Source organism: Protopterus annectens, chromosome 10.part0 (genome assembly GCF_019279795.1).
Source record: "Protopterus annectens isolate FY-2018-M chromosome 10.part0, PAN1.0, whole genome shotgun sequence".
Lineage (NCBI taxonomy): Eukaryota > Metazoa > Chordata > Ceratodontiformes > Protopteridae > Protopterus > Protopterus annectens.
This window is the reverse complement of record NC_056744.1, coordinates 225463148-225481731: the sequence shown is the minus strand read 5'-3', so window position 1 is coordinate 225481731 and position 18584 is coordinate 225463148. Positions and strand designations below refer to the sequence as shown.

The 18584-nt window shown below is 38.3% G+C and overlaps 1 long non-coding RNA gene across 2 annotated transcripts in view; it reads right to left on the bottom strand.

Moving 5' to 3' along the window:
• The window catches only part of LOC122813037, a 532484-nt gene extending 518238 nt beyond the window's left edge, over window positions 1–14246 (bottom strand). The window contains exon 1 of one of the 2 annotated variants that reach the window (XR_006366626.1): window positions 13444–14246. This is a non-coding gene — a long non-coding RNA (uncharacterized LOC122813037). The remainder of the gene's footprint in view (window positions 1–13443) is intronic. The other variant, XR_006366627.1, reaches the window with a different exon arrangement.
• Between the last annotated feature and the right edge of the window lie 4338 nt (window positions 14247–18584).

Here is an 18584-nt window from a genome sequence, read left to right as displayed (position 1 = left end):
TTTTGTGTGTGTGTGTGTGTGTGTGTGTGTGTGTGTGTGTGTGTGTGTGTGCACACGCACACACACACACACACACACACACACACACACACACACACACACACACACACACACACACACACACACACACACACACACACCCACCCCAGCCAGAACTAGGCCTTAGGCAGCTGCCTAGGTCATTTGTGCTGGATCAACCCAACCAAAAAAAAATCACTGATTAGCCTGATTAAAAAATAGTAACTTTCTAAGGAATAAGACAAAGAAGTCAGAAATCAACACAAGTCCTTCTGGAACAGAATCATTACAAGAACCAATGAGTAGAAAAACAAATGATCAGTATTCACTTGTGATAGCTGCTGTACTAGGATGTGTAATTCTCTGTACAGCTGCAGTCTAGCTCTGTTACTATAGCAAAGCCATCACAAGCCTTCACCAGAGTGAACACCGCAAAAACATCTTTATAACAAATATATGGATGAATATTTCAGACATGACTTCTTGCCGCAATAGGTCACTATATTTAACATGTCACAAATCAAAATTACAGAAAATGCACGCCAGGAAAACAGCTTCCCCTAATTACTCTTTGCCTGTAACTTTAACAAATCTACTTCACATGTGGGACATATGGCAGGTAATCTTACAAAAGTAGATTCTATGTAGCGTATAGCACTTGAAATAATATAGTCTACAAAACCTGAGCTCTACTGTGACATGCATTTGCTTGTGACGCAGTCTGACTGAGAAAATTCTGAAAGACAGCTGTGAGCACAGGTGCTCATTTACAAAGATTGTGGGTCACCATGTGCATAGGTCTGACATTAAAAAAATCAAGCTTCAGTGGAATGAGGTCAAACAAATATCAGCTCATGTGGGCTTGCTCAGCTGCCCATAGGCTTGGCACAAATAATTGTCAGTCATGGTAGAATACTGATCCACATGAACATTTTTTTCAGGCTCTGCCCTGGAGCAATATTTGGTTAAGTGAAATGATCAAATAGTATGTAAACAGAGGCAAAGGTAATCAAACCCAGAACTGCAGAAAGTAACTTGTTAACAGCTTATAGTCTTAATCCTCTGCATTAACTGCAAGATCATTGAACCCATTTAAAAACAAAGATAACATACAAACTAACAGAGCTGGTGAACAGTGCAGTTTAGACTGCATAAAAGGGGGCAGTTATTAGTGCTACCAGCTGAACATGTACCGTACTGTTAGGGCTTTCCTATGTCTGGTCAGACAGAGGTCTAGGTAAGCTGTTCTACACATTCTTCTTGTGGCTTAAGACAGATAAAATGGTCTTTGCATAGCTGGAAATTACACCTACCTAATGAATCCCACTTAGCCAGATGCTCATCTTAAAGGCCAGGTCAAACATGTTAATCTGATTTTCTGAATTACTTAACACATAGTATGCAGGCAGAGGCTATGCAAGTTTAAAAAAAAAAAGAGCAAACATCTGTTTAAACTGCTACACAAAACATTCATGGTGTTATTAGTAATTGTTTTTTCCAGCCCACTCTTAGAATGCTCTTATTGTTCTCCTACAACCTTAAGGTTCAAGGAAAAAATGAAGGTCGGACAGAAAGGTCAAACACTGAACAATGTTTTTCCTTCATTGGTGGTGGGGGAGGGGAGGCAGGCTCTTAACACAGTACCTGGAATACCTGTAGTGAAGACAATGGAAATACTCATCCATTTGGTAACCAAACATAAGCAGACATGGTGGGCACAAACATTCATGTGCCAGTGGATATCGTGGACAACAACATCCCAAAATATTACATCACTATAGAATATAGTCTATATTCTTAAGCTTTTGTTAGAAAGTGGTAAATAACTCACTGAAGGTAGGATAACTGGATCAACTCGACAATTTTGGCTATTCAAGTAGTCCTCCATAAACATCAGACTGTCCTCCAGAGCCACTAATTTTTTGTGGGGTCCAGTACTATCCCAGAGTAAGAATGATGCAAGTGGACAAAAGCAGTGGGAAGGAAAACATAAGCTGAGAGGTCAAATAAGACAATATCCACAGCAAATTAAAAAGTAAAAATTATTTACAATTCCTGGAAAAACTTTGGCTTACTCTATCTCTTCTTGGGAAACATATTGCACTAAATATATGTGCGTGTTTTGGGGGGGCAGCAGACCTTAAAGCAAAAATGTAATGGAAAAATATCAGCTTGCCATTACACAGAGCTCAGCAACATCTAGATGAATGTATAGTCAATGACAGTCATGCTTGCCAACTCTTCTGCCTTTTTCCCCCTCTGTTCCTTGAACCCCTGACAATGTAAAACAGAAATTTGTTTTAAAGGTATACTTCATAATGTTGGCATATATTTTCTTAGTTGCTGGAAACAGACTGACAGAACTGCAGTACGTTGTCTGTACCCAATCAGGCCAGGGAGCTGAGTCTAAACCTCAACCCCACAACACAGAACCCATTCTACTGAGAAGCATTTCAAAAGACTCAAAGCAGCTTTTGTGAAAGTTTTGCTTATTCTTAGATGTGGCATCACTCTGCCCTTTGAAAAGCTGAGATTGTAAAGAAGTGAACCACCACGATCCAGAAATACAGCTGGGGACCAGAAGCATACTGTTACTCTATCTCGGAGGGACTTTTAAGACATTTACAAACAATGACACTTCAGTTTTATATTTCTTTTAACTTCTCTCTCAGTCTTTAATTACTTGAGCCATGATTCAAACTGAACTACTCCCACTGCTGAGGTAAAATTTACCAGTACTTTGAAGGCCTTGTACAGTTCTAGCAAAATGCAGCAAGCACACTGTTTGGAGAATTTATGGTCATACATGACACAAATGCCTCTTGCAACATGACAAAATTAAGGTCCTGAGGATGGTCCACAATCTAGTTTACTATTTTTGCTTCAACTGCAGCACGCTTTCACTTTACCATGCATTGATGGATGCATTCTCTGCTCGTTAAATTGCTTCAGCATTTTAAGCATGTGGGTTTTATGTTATGCATTTGTCTACATCCGGATCTTTAGTGTACAAAATATACTAATTATGCACAGAAATCTTTTCACTTGAAATCTGTAACCTATTGTTTTCGTGAACTCGATGTACAGAATATGTTTTCCAAGTAAACATTTTGCAGAGTTTGCACCATACCTTATTTAGTGTTTTCATTCCTAAAATTGCAGGATTAGTGAATCATTTGTGTGAAATATGAGTTCTAAAAAACTTTGTACACAGTAGATTCTTCCAAAATTGAGACAATGCAGTGATCAGAGGGTATACATTAAAATAAGACTTTAACGTGTGATGCTAGACAACTTCTTGCCTGCTTTAATTATTTATATTTTATAAGAAACCCTCACACAGGGCCCTAACAGGAATGCATCTCCCACCATTTCTTTCTCATTCTTGCAATATGACCAGCTAGTTATTCTGGTATAGGATCTTCAATAAGAATGTTAGCAGCAGTTGTATACGCATGATTACCTGGAGTTCACATAGCTGTTATTACAGTCACCTGGGCCTAAGAACCTGGGTGGGAGTTCAGTGTTACTGATTTACATGACAACACAGAGAAAAAGCAAAAGTTCTTAAGCTGTCATTACAACTCCATTGATGATGGAACATTTCTTTTTTTTAACTACGTCATGGGAAAAATAAAGTCAGCTTCCCAAATAAATGCATGAAAACATAATCTGACCTGTATGATTGCTATACTTACAACCCAGATAATACAAAGTTACATGTGGCAATCAGCTACCGAGTAATTTACCTTCAGGCATACTGCTGTTTTGCATTCAGTAACATGTACAACTTGACAACACCGGTGCAGCAGGCAACAAGACAAACATACTTCCTATAGTTCGCTCTCAGCCCCCTGTAGTGAGTAACAGGTTATTTTATAAACAGTTATTTTTATACTTTCTGTCACTTCCTAACAAATGTAGCTTCATGGGGTAGGACCACAGTTTTTACAACTGTGTCTTTCCATGTACACACACACAATCTTTCCCGAAGACAAACAGCAAGTTGCTAAGAAAAGTGATTGTAAAAACTTCCTTGGGGCAAAAATTGCCATAGCAGGAATATGATTTTTATGCAGAAATTACAGCAGTTGTGCTGAGGATTACAGATTTCCCTCTGATTTCGGGAAACCTACACAGGACAAAGATTTATCCATTCATGAGTCTTAAGTGTTACCTGTGCAAATATTATAAAAACCTCCCCATCTATCCAAGAATGGAAAAAAATCTACACAGAAGATATTGTTTGTGAAAAGTTGCCTCTTGAGGAGCATGTGGTTTAGTAAAGAACTTTCCTGAACTCCAAGTGGATAACTATGGTATGGTCTCTTGAGTGCATTAAAGAGACTGCCAGTACAGTAAACTAAAAATAAATAAAAGGGACTGTATGGTTAACAGTCTCAGGTAATTATAAGCCACACTTTGAATGACAAAGTTTAACAACATGGCCTGTACATCTCACCCAGGGTTGCCAGACGTCCCTATTTGGGCGGGACTGTCCCGAGATCAGCAGCCTGATCCCGAGTCCCGCCCTGCCGGTTTAAATCCCGGTCAGCCACCGCTTTGTTTGTTTTTTTTTTTGTTTGTTTTTTTGATTGGCCCGTATACCTGGCATACGGGCCAATCAAAAATTGCTAAACACGGAGCTTCTTGTGTTCCGCATTAAACACGAGAAGCTCCTTGTTTAGCAATATGCCGGTATATGGGCCAATCAAAAATCGCTAAACATGGAGCTACTTGTGTTGAATGCGGAACTGCAATGCATTAAATACGAGAAGCTCCATGTTTAGTGCAGAGCTACTGTTCTTTAATGTCGAACTGTGTTTTTTTTTTTTGGTCTTCACTTGCCGTGAAAGACCTTTTTTTTTTGTCCCTACCTGGGAGGGTGGAAATCTGGCAACCCTGATCTCACCAAAGTCTTAATATTACTGTTATTTTATAAATTACTGATCTGCTTACTGCAATATTCTATGAAATATGGAAATTTACCCCAAACACTCATCAGCATGTACTTGTATATCATAAATTCATTATCTTATGCTATATAATGGGTATTACTCAGAACTCACGTTCTTCAAACAAAGTTTTAAAGGAAAAGTGCCCAATTCTGTCGCTCAAAGCTCAGGGAAAAAGACAGGAGTCTGAACATATCCAGCAGAGTTTTCTCCTAAATCCTCTTAAGAGGCAGCTGAAGTTGTTTAATACAGAACATAAAGAGACATCAAAAGAAGGGATGACTCTGGCTATGGGAACTGGCTTCAAAAGGAGGTTATTCTGGACTTAATGTTAGAAAAGCTAAAAAGAAAACAAGTGCTTTTGTTTGACAAGCTAGGAAAGGGCAATTTGGATGAAGTAACTGGCTGTGCACCACATTCCTGTTTAATGTCAAGAGTTCAGAAAGGGATGCACTTAGTTTTGTCCCCTCCCCCTTCAAATGACCACAAGACAATACTCTTTTTATAATACATTAAGGTGCTCACCTAAAATGGTGTGTGAACCTCAAAGAAAGGGGTTTGGTGGTTGGCAAATAAATGTTTCACTGGGTTAGCTGGGATACTTTCATTTTCCATTGTAAGCAGTAATTAACTAACTGGTCTTCGAACACTGACCGGGGAAGCTGGGTTTAGAACATTACTGGAGAGCCGCAACTGCATTAAGTTAAAGCATCCTTACAGACTTGTAACTGAGACATTACAGAGTCCAGTAGGGTAGCAAATAACACTTTTGTAACAATATATTGGGAAGGGATGCTGTAAATGTGTGTTATGGTGAAGTGGGAGAGGCAAGTGGCATAAAAAGAGGTCCACTGCACACATACAAAAAGATAATATTGTCTGTGATGCTCAAACAAAGGGTGGCTGAGCAGACAAAAGGCAATTTACAGCAATGCTTCTTGTCTCCAGCAGGTAAATCTCTCTTCCCCTTTGATCTGATCAGGCTGCCCTGATTGACACAGCAGACAACCCTTGACAAGAAGGTTCCTACTTAAAAAAGGGGGCATCACTACCTAATCACATTTAGTGCATAACTGATCCTTCTATTCAAAAAGGAGGTCTGAATAACAGGCAGTACAGGTGTCCACCAGTAGCACAACTATCAGCAACACTGAGCTTCAAAATGTTGGATTCATTGCAATAAACTCTTCCATATTACATTAGAAAATGCAAGGTGAACCAGGCAGAAGACAGCACTATGGACTGAAAAGAAATCATGGCTGTGTTACATGCAGCCCTAGCTATAAAACACACAACCCCTACCATCTCTAGTACCTAATACAACAACCCCTATGCATGAGATTTTCATTCAGTAATCAATACTATTATCTTTTCTGTGGCATCCGTTCCCATTTGTTTACATCCACTAATGTTAAAGCAAAAATAAAAGAGCATTAAAGGCAAAGTGGAATGAAAATGACAGTGCAGAGTGGGAAGGGAAGTACAAACACGAAGGCGGTCACTGCTATCCTTACAGCAACACAGAAAAATGTTGAACTCACTACTTATATTCTGTGACAAGCGTGGACAGTGTGAACTGCTGTCAGGCACTCACTACTTCTTTTGTGTGACAAGCATGGGCATTGTGAACTGCTGTCAGGCACTCACTACTTACTTTCTGTCACAAGCATGGGCAGTGTGAACTGCTGTCAGGCACTCACTACTTACTTTCTGTCACAAGCATGGGCATTGTGAACTGCTGTCATGCACTCACTACTTACTTTCTGTGACAAGCATGGGCAGTGTGAACTGCTGTCATGCACTCACTACTTACTTTCTGTGACAAGCATGGGCATTGTGAACTGCTGTCGGGCACTCACTACTTACTTTCTGTCACAAGCATGGGCAGTGTGAACTGCTGTCAGGCACTCACTACTTACTTTCTGTCACAAGCATGGGCATTGTGAACTGCTGTCAGGCACTCACTACTTACTTTCTGTGACAAGCATGGGCAGTGTGAACTGCTGTCAGGCACTCACTACTTACTTTCTGTCACAAGCATGGGCATTGTGAACTGGTGTCAGGCACTCACTACTTCTTTTCTGTGACAAGCATGGGCAGTGTGAACTGGTGTCAAGCACTCACTACTTACTTTCTGTGGCAAGCATGGGCAGTGTGAACTGCTGTCAGGCACTCACTACTTACTTTCTGTGACAAGCATGGGCATTGTGAACTGGTGTCAGGCACTCACTACTTCTTTTCTGTGACAAGCATGGGCATTGTGAACTGCTGTCAGGCACTCACTACTTACTTTCTGTCACAAGCATGGGCATTGTGAACTGGTGTCAGGCACTCACTACTTCTTTTCTGTGACAAGCATGGGCAGTGTGAACTGCTGTCAGGCACTCACTACTTGTGACAAGCATGGGCATTGTGAACTGGTGTCAGGCACTCACTACTTCTTTTCTGTGACAAGCATGGGCAGTGTGAACTAGTGTCAGGTACTCAACTCTTATCAGATGCAGCTTACTGCAACAAAGCTTCTGTTTTTGCAAGATAATTGATTGGAACAGAGTGACTTGCCGGATCATGATACCAATACTCATATTTAGATAAAAAAACAGCACTAAAGGGCTATCCTGAGTGGAGAAAGTCCAGTACGAAATGCACAAAACTTCTTCCCAAGGACAGGAGGTAAGCTGTAATGGGTTGTTTAATAAGTTTAGCCCTATAAAAATCAAAACATGACAACCACTTCCAGTGCCATGCAGGTTTTGGCAAAAAAAGCGGGAGACTGAATTCTCCAGTGTAACTACTAATGCAATATAAGGGAATGGCCTTAAACAAACCAGGTGATGAAAAGGAATTCAGCATGTTAGAAGGGCAAAATGTTCAACATCACTACACACAAGCCTATTCCTTTGCCTGTGTGTATGAGGGAATATCTACTGTACAGAAAGGTGTGATGCAAAATGTAGGTACAGGGATGGTGCAGTCACTCTTGTAGCAGACAAAAAAGGAAGAAAAAGTAATAAACAAAAGACAAACTTTTTTTCTTTTTTTGCTGTATGAACAGCAAGCTGACCATCCAGGCTAGATGTCCGGATACTGCCTCTATCTAAGAAGGAAAGTAAATAAATGGCTAACAAAAATTGTAACAATGTAATTGTGTGAAAAGTATACAGAGTGTTTTTCACTGTGACTAAGAAAACTGTTATGGGTGATAGCCCATGATGTATACATAATTCATATGTTGCCCAGGTATGTCTTCCACCAAAACTAAAACTGAATGTTGAAAACATACAAGCTATCCATTAAAGTTTACAAAACATCTGTCAGAAGAACTCAGTGTTGCTCTTCTTTCGGCTTTTCCCGGTAAAGGGTCGCCACAGTGGAACTCTGGTCCGCTAATGATTGGCAGTAGATTTTTATGGTGCCAAGGTGCCAGCTCAACACCCAACCTTCAACGAAGGCATGCCCTACGCATGTCCTTTGAACACCACTCGACCGCAGGGAGGACATGCAGACTCCACACAGAAGGCGCTCCAGCCGAGAATCAAACAGGAGAACCTCTTGCTGTGAGGCGACAATGCTACCACTGCACCACCGCAGCTTGTCTTCAGAAGAACTCAGTGTCCTACTGCATAAACAAATAGTTTGCTAAGCCAAGATGTAAATCCAGTGTTAGTTTTTCTTTAACATTTCATTTGTATATATCACTTTAAAATGTGCCAGTACTGCTAAAGGGGTGCCATTAGCATAAATATATTCATTGACTGGTTCGTCATTCACATAAAACACATTACCAACACATATGTAATTAAGAAAATGTAGCTCATCTACACAAAACACCTTACAAACTTACATGTATTTAAGTAAGGAAATGGAATTCATCCATTTTACAACTGTAAGTCAAAAACATGAGAAGGGTAGGACTTCTGACAAGCAATATTAGACCCTGCAGACTATCTAGATCATACTGTCCAGATTTCTGCAGAATGTCCAGATTTTTGTCACAATTTTTTGTTCTGGTTCTCATAAAATTCTAGTTTTCTGCCAAATCATTGGCAAATCATTGAGGATTGAAGTCAGAATATCATGACAAACATTTGAGTTTCAGACTTCATACCCTTCAGAAATGTTATGCTAATTCAAAACCTGCTGTTCTATCCACTTTCTAAGTTTGTAAGAGCAATATTTAAAAATTACCACAGTTTTTGGGAATTTGTCCCCCATTGTTAATGGCTTTACCCAGATGTCTTGCTCTGATAGGTTGAGAGGTATGGTGTAGACTGCTAGCCTCTTATTGCAGACTGTCTTCAGGGTAACTGGCAGCTTTACCCCACTTACTTAAGTAGTGGTCATCTTCCTTCATCTTATTAGAATTACAGGAGATGTATCTGAGAGAAGTTTAACAGGCTGGCACAAAAATGTGCAGGGAAAACCAACCTAACTTTAGACTATACAGTACCAGATATCAACTGTTTCAACCTACCACATGTTTAGGCATGGATTTTACATTTAAATGCCAAAGAGGGAGCTCTGTAGCAAGAAATGATTGCGGATTTCTAGCCCATCTCTTAGAAATGAATGAAAGCTTCACTGGTATGGTGTTGCAGGATGGAGATGTTCCAGTGAATCAGGTTGAACACAGCTGCTCAGCTTGGGTACTATTGTGATATATTTACCTCCTCTCTTTCAGGCATAACAATTTGCCGTTTCCTCACCTTCTTCATCCTTTCCCCAGCTGCGTTAGTTATACAAGTGTGATTCACATTAACCACGTATGAGCATCACAGGAAAGCAACTTATTTACTAGAATATTCTCAGTATTCATATGTCTAAACAGGCTACATTTAACAATACTTCCATTCCTCCAAACGTCTTAGTGCAATACATCAGGACAAAGCCTGACAAAATGGGGGGGGGGGGGACAAAGGCCCAGAAATAAGGATAAGTTTAAATATTGCTCTTATAAACTTAGAAAGTTGTTAGAATAACAGGGTTTATGTTAACATACATTTCCTGAGGGGTTTGATGTCCGAAAATGAAATATATGTCATAATTTAGTGGCTTCAATCCTCAGATCATCCCAGTGATTTGCCAGAAAACCCCAATTCTATGAGGACTGGACCAAAAATATGAGGCAAAAATCTGGACAGTTGAGAGGTATAAATATTTCCTTCACTCTTTTTTCTCTCTTTTTTTTCATTTTTGTTTTTAATACTTCCTTCACTCTTTAGGAACTGCTGGTGCAAATCAAAACAAATTTCTGACATCTTTAATTCAAACACAAACTGAAACAGAGAGTGAGTGCAACACAGAAATGCCCAATAATGGTTTTGGAAGTACAAACACTTCTCATTAGTTTGCACATTATTCAGCTGTACCCCAAGACGTGATGCTTTTGAGTGTTAATAAACTGAGTTACTAAACAAAGAATGGTATCAGCAAAGCAGACATTAACTAACGAATTTAAACAAAGCAACTTCCTGTTACTTGTAAAATACATGATGCGTTCAGGACATTGGTGAGTTAGCTTGTGGCAGGGAAAACATAACATTTTCATTCATTTCTACATATCTGTTCTAAATCCATGCTGTTAACACCGCTGTACTCTTTATAGCTAACAGCTAAATGACAAAACTCAAAATGCACCTGCTTGAAAGAACTGCATATCAGGCACACATGCTCTGCTTCTACCATTAACAAGTCAGTTAAAAGCAGAGGATCCTGAAATGCTTAGTGACCTTGATGAAAATGGCCCTTCCAGTCTTGCTGTTTATTCCTTACTTTCCTGGGTCATGTCATGTATAATGTTTGGCTACTATGTGTTCTTTGTACTTTTTGCCTTACTGCTTGGTCATAGATCAAAAGGCCCTTCCATGTTCGGACTGTTACAGGGCTGTCAAATATAAAATAAACATGAAAAATTGATGTAATTTAGCCAAAAAGAAATGGCAACATACACAAAATTATCTAAGTCTTCAAGACATAAGTGGTGACAATGCTATAATTAACCTTATGAATAAAACGTGAGCACTGTTTCTAACACAACAAGTTGCTCCAGTAACAGCACTAAACACATTTCAGTTGGTACATAACAAAGTGAAGCATGTGGACATAAATTTTGCCAGACCTTTCCATCAAGGCTTCAGCTTAGACCACATGGTTTCAAAGCACTGTAGATCTTTTTCTCAGCTAAGTCAGAACTCTGGAACACAGTTTCTAGGATTGTTTTTTCTAGAGGGAACAAAAGAGCTGGATCACTGCCAGGCGTTCCACTGCATCCAACTCTCACTGCATCATTACTATCATTCTTCATCTCTTACTATTGACAGAACATCCATCAACAACATGAGAGTGATTTGCAAGTAAGTGAATGAGTCCACAGTAAATCTCTCTTTATATCTTACATTTCTGCTCCTCCAGTGGATTCTAGTAAAACTGACAGTTCATGGTACACTTTGTACTTTCTCCAGACTAGTGCTGCTACTGAGAAAGGTAAAGTAGTGAAACATTGTCTCAGCAATAATCACATTTGATTCCTTTTGATTAAATTACAAAAAAAATGCACAGGCAGCTGCTAAGGTTTTTATAACATCTTGCGCTACAAATGGAAGATTATCTAAACTCAAAGATCCCAACTGTTACAGCAATACAGGCCTAAACAGGTGTATGCTGCAGAGACAAAAGCACACATCCAGCCAAATAAAAGGAACAGGATGTACATGCTCTATCAGATTTGGTTAAAATAACAAGCAGAACAATAAGCCCATATTGATGTAGCATGCACTTTAGCTACTCCAGTGTCAGACCCGTAAAAATAAAGCATAAAGTCTAAAGGAACAAACTGTATACTATTCAGACAGCCTCTCAACACACATGTAGTTCCAGACACAAATTTAAAATATCAAATTTTCTACATTTTTCATTGAATTTGGTTGCAATATAACATTTTTTTTTAATATTACAGCTGTGTTGGACTACAGCAGCTGGAATTTTGTAGCAAATATAGTGCAGAAGTTGGATTTGAAAGGTCTTTTGAAACATAGAACAGTGTCTAAAATCCTTATGCAGGCTCACTTGGGAGTCATTATACCATACACTACTGCTAGGGTTCAAAAGGGTACCCTAACTACCTCAAAGGGCATCTTCAAGGCTTAGGCTTTCTTTTTCATCAGTAGCAATCTGTGTTCTTATCCTCCCAAGGGGTGGGGGATGTATCCATGCTGCACTCAATTTTTAATTGTGCATCTGAAAGCTTTTGAGGTTGTCATTAATCAGCTTACTGTTTCCACTGATGGCACACTAAAGGATGATGTATAAAAATAAATGGAAGAAGTCTGACCACCTTTGCTCACGTAAAAAAAAAAAAGTGAGAAAATGAATAGATGGAAAGAATAATCACAAACCCTGCTCTTTCTGCAGCTTATAAGGGGCATCACACATGGGAGAGCATGTTTAGAACTGTAAAAACACATCAAAGTCTTAAGGAACTGATTACAGAAATTTCTACCAGCCCTCATATTTGTCACAATTTCTGTTATTCATGCTTCAGATGCATATTCTTAACATTCCACAATTTGTGAAGATTGCAAGCTCTAACCACTATCATGTTGTACATTCCTACAAATAACGATGCATCTTTGAAAACCTTCCACTCTCTTCTGTTGGAAGGCGCTGTTTCCTAACTAACGCCCTCAAACTAACGGACCTCTCAGAGTACTACAATAAGAACAAGTGTACAGAGAACTTAGGGAATCAAGGGACCTCCCCCTGACAAAGCACAAGTGTTTTAAAATTGCAGTTACAGTGGTGAGATTCTGAGAGGTTGTACAGCAGTTGGGACACCTACAAGGAAAGACATTCTCTCTCTCTGCTTGCTTTTATATATATATATATATATATATATATATATATATATATATATATATATATGTGTGTGTGTGTGTATGTGTGTTTATGTAAATATATATATATATATATATATATATATATATATATATATATAAATATAAATATATATATTTATACACACACACACACAGGTACGTACAAATATTTATACATTGAAAAAACAACAAAAATAAACAGTGAAGCAGAACATTAATATGCATTAAAATTTAAGAACCACTGACAAAAAGTTTTCAAAAACTGTGAAAAAGTGTAAAAATCTGTTATCACTCTGGCTAAATGTCAACATACCCGAGTCAAGAGAAATAACTGCATTTCAAACTTAAATATTTTGGACCTCAAATACAAAAGAAAGGTCCATTGTAGCACGGCTAGAACAGGATAGGAATTACTACTAATACAAAACACATATTTACCAAAAGGGTGATCCGACGTCCCATGAAACTGGAGCGCTGTTCATCCATCAGTCGTAATACTGTAAATACCTATCTGACACAGGTGGGGTATATCTGGACTGCAAGCAACAATGTGAGAATTAAATTATACTGATGGCTGCTTTATAAGCTAGACTTACCTTTATTTTGCGTTTCCCCAACGGTGCAATAATCCAATAAATCCACAAAGGAAAGAAAGAAAGAAATGCAAGGAAACAGAATGGGGGGACTACAGGAATCACAAAACGCAATATTCCCAACACACACCAGGGTAGTACTCCATCTAAAGAGCGATCCCAAATAAAATGCATCCAAAAACCCAGGTATCTCCATTGTGTAAATCCTTCTATAAAAATAATAAAACGACCCAGAGATGCTCTCCCGGCACTAAGAAGGCACCACCGCAATATGAAATAAGTGATCTTCAGGAATAAATTCCAGTTAATAAAGGGTCCGTTGTTATAACGGAATGTTTTAAATATTAGAGGTGACCCCTGTTCCCCCATAATATTTCCTCATCCAACAATGAAGCATTCGTAGCATGATATCCAAAATTATGCTGAATTCAAATGTTCAGCAAAATGCCACCATTTGAAAGATATGCATCCATTAAAACAGCGAAAGCAATTCCCTTAATGCTGTCCTGAATCCAGATGTTCTGAATTATTCCAGTGGATGTCATCCGACCTCCAATACCAGATGCAGTTGTCTGCATTTTTATGTGCAGATGTTAATACGAGGAAAAATCCCCAAGGTGAAAACGGGAACATCAAATGAGTATGCAATCTGATGTTTTAATTACAATTCCATTCCCAGCAGTGCCCCGCTTCTTCATCCCACGCCGTAATAAGCCAGTGCAAAAAAAAAAAAAACAATAGTGTTAAGACCTTGCCTATGCAAGCACAAGAAACAATATGCTGTGTGCCTTACCATTTCTACATTTTATAGACAGAACTGGCGCATGCTTGCTGCGCAGGGCTTTCTGGTAATTGTAGTTTTACTTAGCTACGCTGAACCAGGAAAGCAATAACAACAATCTAAATGAGGACTTTGCGTAGCACAATGACTGAATTTGCCAACAAGTGGCGTAGATGACCAGTTAGATAAAAGCTGAGGTAACAGAAGATGTTATTAAAATGTTGATCAGAGTGTATATAGCGGTGGTTTGAAATTTCGAATTTTGATAAATAGTAGTGATGTATAATTTTTATCTCCGTTTATATATTTTTATAGCAGTGATTTAAACTGAATAGGGCTTGACTTAGAAAATCGCCTCATAGAACTGTCTATTCTTGTCTTGTCATATCCTGGATACCGAGAAGTCCCGAGACTTCTCTTTGATTATACTTGCAAATATATGTTGTGTCTGTTATGCAACAATTTGACATTTATTTCTCCCGAGGCTCTTAAGGAAAATTGGAACTAACCATTAAAGTTTCTTGGCGGTAAAGTCTCCCCAGGCCCTTAGTGAAAATGAGTACTGCACTGCACCCCAGTCATTTAATGTAAAAAAAACAGTATTAAGAATGAATGAGCTAAATAGATACAGTTGTCAAAACAAACACTGTAAAATACAATACGTAGAGCAGCCCTTCTTTAGAAAAAAAAAACATCGGTGTATGCTTTCGCACACAAAATAATATGTTTTGTGTTTAAGTTTAGAACTGAAGAGTGATTCACTGTTGAAACGTGGAAGGGATCATGTTATTTCTGTCTTTTGGCAGATATGTTGCAGATAGTCAAGGGCTGAGGTATAGGTTTGGAGAATGGCGTTATGTGAGATTTTTAATGATGGAAATTAAATGGAGTGTATGTATTGTGAATAAGCATTTGTTGTTTAAAAATATTTAAAAAAAATCAGCTTAATTTTTTATACGTACATACCTTTTTCTCTTCCTTCATATATACACACATATTTATATCTATAGCTATATATATGATTTTGGATTGTTGATTGTGGTTGTATGTATACAATATAAATAACACACACACTGTGTGTGTGTGTGTGTGTGTGTGTGTGTGCGCGTGTGTGTATGTGCGTGCGTGTGTACAGAGACAGACTCACATAATATATAGATATAGATACATACATAGATTAGATTTATCTATAGATATTGATGCATACACTATCCACCTATATATATAGAGAGAGAGATGCACACACATATGTATATGCAGGCACATCTGTCTATGGATTTGTTGGGGGTATAGATTAATCACAGCTGTATTAAGTCATGGCAGATCAAATTTCCACAACTACGTTGGGGATTTAGCTATACCCCAAAAGTGCCCTGGTGATGTAATCCTCCCAAATGTATAATCTATATGAATGTGTGTTTTTCAGGGAGGATATTGTAACCCCCCAAACACACACACACACACATATATATATATATATATATATATATATATATATATATATATATATATATATATATATATATATATATATATATTGCACAGTAATGCTTTGAAGGCAACTGGGTTAAGAGCTTGGCAAGATGGGAACAAAGAAGATTGTCAAAAAACCTAAGCTCATCTTGTTAAGTGGCTACATCCCTGATATCCTTCTTCCAGAAACAAGAAGAACCATTAATTAATTAATTCATTCATTCATTCATTTATTGACTTGGTGAATTGCCTGGTTTTGTGGCCAGCATCACCATAAAGGGGGTCATAATTCAGCTGAAGTGATTAATATAATAAATTATGTTTAAATCTTATTGTAATTTGATTTACAGTAACACTGTTTTCAAATGCAAATTTTTAATGAGATAGACTGAAGTATGCAGTTCCTAAAATATTAGTGGGAAAATAACTGTTGTGGTCCTTAGCAGTATATGATTGGTAATACCAGTACTAAACAATAATGCATTCATTTATTTGTTAACCAAGGTAAAGCACTAATCCACTTGGACCTTTTTCAGGATCAGCACAGGAGCACGGTCTGACTGAGTGAGGTGCTTAGATTCACACATTTTGTCAGATGGAGGAGAAGGGAATCAATCCATGGTTCACACGAAACAGCTCATAGCCTTAATCCTTTGTGCTCCCAGATACAAGTAAATTATAAAAGAAAAGTCAGGGCATATGCTTGATTTTGTTCCACTGTTTTCATTATTTATAATTGTTTTCTATAGTAACACTTTTTGTTCCACTTGCATTAAAATGAGGATCTTTTGCATACATTCATATGAGTGCAGATTTTAAAAGATGGCCACATGTAAGTAGGCTCTTTTTCATAAAGTAACAAGTATTTTTACTTCCACACTGGCTGGTCCAACAAAAGTTGTCTCATCAGTTCTTTGTTACTGTTATTTAAAGACAGCACAGGCAAGCACATTTAGAATAATTACACTTATCCTTATGTTACTAATATATGGATAAAGGGGAGCAGCTTTATTGCTTCATTTGACCTATATAAATGAAATAACTGTGCAATGCAGCATAGTTTAATTTTCTTTTTTTTTCATTCTTCAGGCTGTGTCTTTAATAGTGTGAATAAGACACTTGCTGCAATGAGTATCAGGGCACTGAATCATGGCCCACTGAATGAGTTGCCTTGTTCCTCTTACCTCACCTTCAAGGCTCACTTGGCCAGAGGCCTCCCTTTCTTTTAGGAATCTTTAAAGTTACTAGCACGCAAAAATGATCTGATGCAAAACCTGGAATGGATTACAAGAACAAGCAGAGAATGTGGATTGTGCAGCTTCAGGAGGCAGGACCGGTGTAGGCAGTAACTAGTAACAAGTTTAGCTGTGTACTGTCTTGTCACTCAGCTGGCATCTAGAACAGCAGAAGACTGACAATAGCATACCAATAAAACACACCATAGCTGGCCAGAGCAAAAATGAAGAGAATATTTTAAAAATGAATCAACTGTGTATTTATTTATTCATTAATTAATTTATCTATTCAAATTTGTTTACCATGGAATTGCACTGATTAATTTCTGACCAATTTCAGTCTCAGCCTGGAGTCAAAAACTGACCAGATAAACAAAATAGACAAGAATACAATAGCACAAAGTGACATGGAAAAATAAAAGCACAGAAAAACATTCAGCAGAATTTCATTCCACATTGTTAGCTTTCATGTATGCTGCACTTTATAGCAGTTTGAATCTTTCCTAAGACTACTGCTTTTCTACATTTTTCTTAACAATATTCTGTGAAACCCTGTACCAGATTCCTTGCTATAGAGAAATTACAATATTATCTGTATTACAGTTTCCATCTCTTATCTTTTTTACATGACCCCCCCTGCCCCCATTGTGTTGTTGCTGCAAATGCTGCCTTTCGACTCACAGCATTAATGCCTGCTTTATTTTCTTCCAGGCTGTGAGAATGGTATAAAGCCACTCCTTTGGCCATGTGATCTCCTTGGTCTGAGCACTTGGAACTAAAACAAACATATTGGACTCACCTTTGATTTCTTTTTTTATATTTGTACCCGCAAGCTCCTTTTTTCACTTTTTTTGGCCTCTGTGGAGCAAGTTAATGGCTCTTGACATGAATCTCAGAAACCAGGAGTCATTCCTGACCCCCTTGGAGCTAATCTGAAATCTTCCTATTGTCTGAGAGGAGACTAATACGGTGTCATACTTGTCACCAGAGGGAATTTTTGATTCTTATTCCATATCCATATGTCTGCCACAGTGCCTGATGTAGAATGACATAAGGCCGTTACAGCCAAAAATATCTATCAGTGCTTGCTCTAGTACTCTGCAAGCATGGGATGCATGCCTTGGTATCACTACCCCACTCCCTTGTACATTCAAACCAATAAAACACCACTGCATGTTCTATCACTATCAGTGAGCTCTTCAAATGCCATGATAAAGAAAATCAGTAAGGAGTGTGACTTACTGTGACAATGCAGCGTATACCTCTTCCCTGCTGCTTTATCCCAGCTTTCTACTATTGCCGTATTGTCAGTGAGTGACAAGAATTTATTAGTAATGCTTCAGCACTGTTGTAATAATTTCAGTATATAAGATTTTACTTGTGTTTTCTGTGTGCACAGGCTATGTGTCCAAAGTCTAAATCTGAAAATACTAGAATTACATTTTTGAGTTAATTTTGGGTTCATAGGTTCATAGGAGGTTACAAGTCTAACGGCCCTAGAGCCCTTACAAGCCTAGCCATATTTATCATGAGTTGCCGCAATTGTAGATGGTTAGGTGAGTGAAGTTCGCAGAGGTAAGGGTCTATGGTAGTTAATACTGACTTTCTTTGTCTAGGAGGGACATGGGTACCACCCTAGGAGTGGATTTGCAGTC